General features: G+C 38.4%; 1 pseudogene; it reads right to left on the reverse strand.

Annotated features, from left to right (window-relative positions):
• Positions 1-1,230: 1,230 nt before the first annotated feature.
• Positions 1,231-1,326, reverse strand: LOC114209162 (small nucleolar RNA U3; annotated as a pseudogene).
• Between the last annotated feature and the right edge of the window lie 4,787 nt (positions 1,327-6,113).

Consider the following 6,113-nt stretch of genomic DNA (forward strand, 5'->3'; position numbering starts at 1 on the left):
TATGACAGCCCATGAACACAGTGCTTCACACCCAAGTACACCCCCAGAAGAGTTACCTTTCACCTCCACTTCCCACCCCTGTGACTATCCCTTCCATCCAGGTCTGTTTCCACCACTGCTCCCTCCCAGCATGTGCTCTGATGAACTCCGGATCGTGCCAGAGGGAGATTGGCCTGCTGCTCCGACAGTTCGGTTCTCCTCTTATTTTCCCTCTGTCACCACCAAATCTTCCAGAAAAGCCTTTCTCCTTAGACAACAGGTGAGGAAAGGGAAGCTAAATGAGCAAAGACCCATGTCCACTGTGCTTATAAGATCACAGAGCAGAAAAAGCCACAAATATTAATATATTAATAGTTGTATTCAGTTAAGACTTTCCCATTAAATGAAACCTTGAAAGGTAGGTACTGTTATCTGCATTTTATAGATAAGAAAACTGAGCACAGAAATGTGAAGAAATTTACCCAAGATCACTAACCAGGGAAAGGTAGACCCAGCATTCAAACCCAGGTCTGACTGCTGCTAAAGCACAACTCACAAGCCTGCTTTATACTGTTTTTCATCTCTAATCCATGTGTCTGCGATTTTTATCCTGCCCCCTTTCTAGACAGTTATGGAGGACTTCATTCCCAAGTTATAAGAAACAACCTTGAGCATGAAGTTTAAAGGAGTGTGGCCTACAGAAATCTTCATCAATTCATTTGGAAGTGTTCAGCAGGCATCACACATTATGCTGAGTCACATTAGGAATTCATGCCAGCCTATAATTCTTTACACTTTCTGGCATGCTAGCACCGGATGGATTTATGTACCACTAAACTTAGCTTAAAACACCTCACTGCCTAAGCCCTCGGTAATGCTGACAAAATATATGTAGCTGCACTTATAAATCATTACCTTTACTTACATTTTAGAAATTGAAAATAATGTTTTCCAAGGAGTTGTTGGACAGTTGCAACTCACTAAAATGGACGGGCTATAGTTGCCTTAGCCTTAGATGAGTTCATAAGGGTGAGGCCTTCGTGACAGGACCAGAGAGCTGTCTGTCTGTCATGGGAAGACATAGCAAGAAGGCAGCCATTTGCAAACCAGGAAGAGCTCTCACCAGAACCCTGCCATGCTCTGGCAGCCTGATCTCAGTCCGCCAACCTCCAGAACCATGAGAAAATAAATTTCTGTTGTTTAAGCCACACAGGCTCTAATATTTTGTTATGGCAGCCCAAGTTGACTAAGACAATAGCATTAGATCACTTTGTTTTGGTAATTTTATGAATTTCTTTTAAGATAAAATTAACAAACTATAGAAATGATCCCTGAAAGTATAGTCTTTAAATTAATACAAAAAAATTTTTTTATTTGTAACTTAGTTCAAATTCAGTTGACTGGAAGAATGTCCTTATTCTTAGAATGAAAAGCTTAAGTATTTACCTTTAGTGAAGTATCGGGATGCCTACAACTTAATTTCAATGGTCCCTGAAAAACTTATAGAGACAGAGATAAATTTATAAAATGTTAGCAATTGTTGAATTTCAGTGAAGAGTGTACAGGTACTCATTCCATTCTTCTTTCATTTTTCTATGGATTTCAGTTTGAAAAAGGAAAATTTGGAAGTGTATTAGTCAGATTCTGCTGTGCCATTGTTGTATAACAAACATCTCCAGAATCTCAGCAGTTTACAACAAAAAGCTTTTATTGATTTCTCATCCACAGGTTTACAGATTGGCTAGGCAGCTCAGCTTTAAGATGTGGGTAGAGTTTATTTCTGCTCTACAGATCCCTATAGTGAGACAGGTAGCTACCCAGCATATGCTCATCTTGTAGCAGATGAAAGAGTCCAAGCAGTTAAGAGAACCACACAATGTTTCTTCAGATTAGAATCACAATAGCCATTTCTTCCCATATCCCACTAATCATATTGAGACATGGTCAAGCCCAACCTCAATAGGTCTAGAAAGCATATTATATTCACATGAACATAGCAAGTATGGGGAGAAAAGAAAGAATTGATGACAAGTAATACAATCTAGCACAGAGGAAACATTTCTCAAATAACAAAAAGCTCTATGGAAACAAATATCAGAGAAAGAAGAGGAAGAGGGTATTTATACCTAATACAACATGATTTAAAAAAAAAAAAGTCAATTTTGAAAGATCAAAGGAGGCCTCACTGAAGAAGTCATGTTACAAAGCACATGGAGTCATAAAGGTGGATAAACACTTTTTTCACTTTGCTTGATAATGGGGTATGCGAAGTGATTTTAACAAGGGGGTGGCTTTTTGAATACCAACAGCCTTCCAGTCATTCAAGATCCCAGACAACTGCCCTGATTCACTGTCTCTGCAGCCAGATACCCAGGAAGAACTCTGGGATAAAATTCAACCTTAGGATTTGGACTTCGACTTCTTTCACAATTAATTGTACTTCCCCGACACTGACCAAATTACCCTGAAAATCAGCATTTCTTGTACTAATACAGTCTCTAAGTACTAACTTTTCCTAAATGGCCATCACAATCACTTAAAGGAGTCTTTTCTGTATATTAAATTTTGAAACAGCAATGTGTCCAGGTGAAATTTAAATTATGAACAGTATAAAATCAAATATATAAACATATTGATATTGATATATACTTACATATATGTCATAACATATATTTCATATGTCAATATAAATATATTTATAAATATATATATTAAAAACCAAACGAATTCGTAAAAAATTTTGTGTTCCCCTTCAGAGTAGCATTTATAATCAAAATAACTTATTAAGAGGAAAACAATGAAGGCCCAGAATAAAGCTCCTTTTATAAAACAGCTACATCACCAAGCAGATTATATTCCTGACCCTGAATTGAAGGAGTTTGTCAGCTTACTTTCCCAGTACATCAGCTCTGCTGGGCTTCAGTCCAGAAGGCCTCTCTGCTTTAGCTTACCTCATCTCTTACTGACCTTTACTCCCCAGATGTGTATCTCATGTAACAGGTCTGTGCACTTGACCTTGACCACTTTGATCAAACACAGAAGAGAAAGGAGTTAAAGGAGAAAGCTTCCCTTACTAAGCAAACAAGCAGGAAATCCTCATATTTCTGAGCCTTTTGTTTTTAATAATGTAATATTTCTCTTAAACTTACCTATTGAAAAATTAGTTTCACCAGTAGCATGGAGTTCTGAAAGTTCCAGTTTGAAATTAATTTTATACTTTATAAGATTTTAATTGCTATGAAGTTTTGTTTCATCCTTCCTCTTATTAAGAATCTTATTGCAGGGGCGCCTGGGTGGCTCAGTCGGTTAAGTGTCTGCCTTCGGCTCAGGTCATGATCCCAGGGTCCTGGGATCGAGCCCCACATCGGGCTCCCTGCTCAGCGGGGAGCCTGCTTCTCCCTCTGCCTCTGCCTGCCTGCCTGCCTACTTGTGCGCTCTCTCTCTCTCTGTCAAATAAATAAATAAAATCTTAAAAAAAAAAAAGAATCTTATTGCAAAAATATTCATTTGTTTTCAGCTCTGATAAAATGATAAAATGGAAAATTTAAATGGCAGAGAGCTTCCTTCTATTTTGTAATTTAATGTGTAAATAAAGTCAAATCTTAACAACAAGACATTTCACTACACTTGTTCATCATTCAAATTGACTACCAGAAGAAAAGAAAGATTATCTTTTTGGTTGCTTCCAACGTTTTTCTAAAACCATTTAACTTTGTTCCCATTGATTCAAGCAATAAGAGACCTAATGTTCCTTGAAGAACTTATATTTGAAAATGCTTTTTGCTTCCTGAAAATATTCAAGTTTTATAACACTAGGGTTTTTTTTTTCAATAAAGTGGAGTTCAAGAATATAGGCAAATCTCTCACCAGGGACCTTTGAAATATTGCAATATATCAGCAATTCAATTTAAACTAAAAATAGTTTCTTTTATATTATACATTTTCTTAAGTTCTGATAGATTTATACTTCCCTCTATAAAACCAATTAATTTTTGCTAATAGGCATCCATTACTAATATACACTAATATCTAAGTGTTTGTTTTAAATACACAGTAAGGTGCCAATTAAAATTAAATCCTTTTTCAGTTCTTTGAATTCTGTCAGAGCAGTGACTCTATGCATATGGGAAGAGTCCTAGTTAGCCACAAAACAACCCCAACAATATATTGATAAATTAAAACTGAAATACATGTATGACCTGATTTTTCTCCAAGTTCCAGGTCACCTAAAAAGTAATTACTCAAACTTTACTGAATTTTTCATCTAAGACCCTCCCCTAAGTATTTCTAGGATTCCCCATGGGTGTTTTGCCAGATAGCCCCACAAGCTCTGCATAATCCACTGTGCCCCACTTCTCCTCAAGCCTCTACTGGACTCTACGTCTGCTTCTCCTCCAGCAATGGAGGGCAACAGTACATTGTGAAGCTGGGGGATACCTCTCCCCACTGTATACACCCACTTGGATGTTTGCTTATTCTCTTGACGTCTTAGAGAAATTTAAGTGAAAATCCTTTCCTGTTTCTCCTGGCCCACATAGAACTTACACATGAGACCAAAGAGGGATAGCCTGTGAGATAAATCTAAATAACACAGACAGGTTGCATTGGAATTCCCATTTCCAAGTGGCAACTTATATGGCAAGAATGAATTCTTCTCCTGGAAGAGTTCTTAGTCCTTATGCTTATCAGCTTCCCATCCTTTAGGGCTAACCCAGCATTTTCCACATGACTCCAGAAATGCCTGGATCCCACTTTAAATATAAGCCCCCTGGTCCCAGTGATTACCTGCATCCAAAGTAATACATAGGGGTGCCTGGCTGGCTCAGTCAGTAGAGCATGCCACTCTTGATTGTGGGGTTGTAAGTTCAAGCCCCATGTTGGGTACAGAGATGATTTAAAAATAAAATATTTTAAAAATAAATAAATAAAGTACTATGTAGATTTGACTAAAACATTTTCAAAACTATTTGCATATTAAAATAAGAACTTCCAACTTTCATAACTTAGCTTTCGAGATGCATGTTGTAGTAGACATTTGTGTGTTTTCTGACTGAAAACCTTCTTTTTTTGGCAAGTTTTTAAGCTTCGGAGTCTTGTATCTTCAAGGTAGAACCCAGGAAACTCAGCCTCCCTTGTAGCTAAGGCTCAAACATGTGACCTAGATTTTACCAATATGTTGTTCACAGTGAGACTTCAATTTGGAAGTGAGCAACCTGAGAAAGGAGTTCTGCACACAACCCAACGTGGTGGCAAGGCTTACAGCAGAACTGTACAGCTTTCTCAGAGACTTAATCTATGAAGAGACCAAAGTGAGAGACAAAGAGTCTCTTTTTTCTGTTCGCCTTTGTTAGCAGGATTCCAGAGCGCTCCTAGGAGCAGCCTCAATATTCTACAAAGCTTTCACGGAAACAGCTCTTCCTATGTTTCTCACAGCCTTTCCGAGTTACCCGGGACTCAAACATGAACCCAATAGTGACTACACTCTATTCAGAGTATGTCTTCCTGACTGATGACTAAGTTTTTTCCACTGGGTATTTTCAGCAAAACTGGCTTATTCATCCCCAAATAAGATCCCTCAAGGCTCCTACATATAGGTATGTGGTGGGGCTACCCCATAATTTCACTCTAGTCACACTCAAACCCCACTTAGACTCAAGCCTGAGTCCCTACTTTATTAATATCTTAAATGATTAAATTACCAACGAATGAGCATATTCTAACAAGTTTAAACATGTTTAACTAAATAAATAATGAAAACATTCCATTTCAACAATTTAGAATCACAAAAAAAGGTCTTTTCACTACTAGAACAATTCCAAGCCCCATGCTACAATTGCAAGAGGTGCCCCATCTTTTTCCCCAGGTTCTACTGAGATTCCCAAGGACCTCCAGTATTGTTTACTTAAAGAGTTAATTTCCATTTGTAATTATCTGAGCCTCCTCAGACAGCCCAACAGCCCCGGCAGTTCCTTCCAATAGGAGTCACAACCACCCAGACAGGGCACCTGGGTGGTTCAGTTGGTTAAGCGTCTGCCTTCAGCTCAGGTCATGATCCCAGGGTCCTGGGATAGAGCTCCGCATCAGGCTCCTTGCTCAATGGGGAGCCTGCTTTTCCCTCTCCCTCTGCTGCTTCC

Source organism: Eumetopias jubatus, unplaced genomic scaffold (genome assembly GCF_037043125.1).
Source record: "Eumetopias jubatus isolate StellerSeaLion01/CBP00866 unplaced genomic scaffold, mEumJub1_p1.0 scaffold_1, whole genome shotgun sequence".
NCBI classification, from domain to species: Eukaryota; Metazoa; Chordata; class Mammalia; order Carnivora; family Otariidae; genus Eumetopias; species Eumetopias jubatus.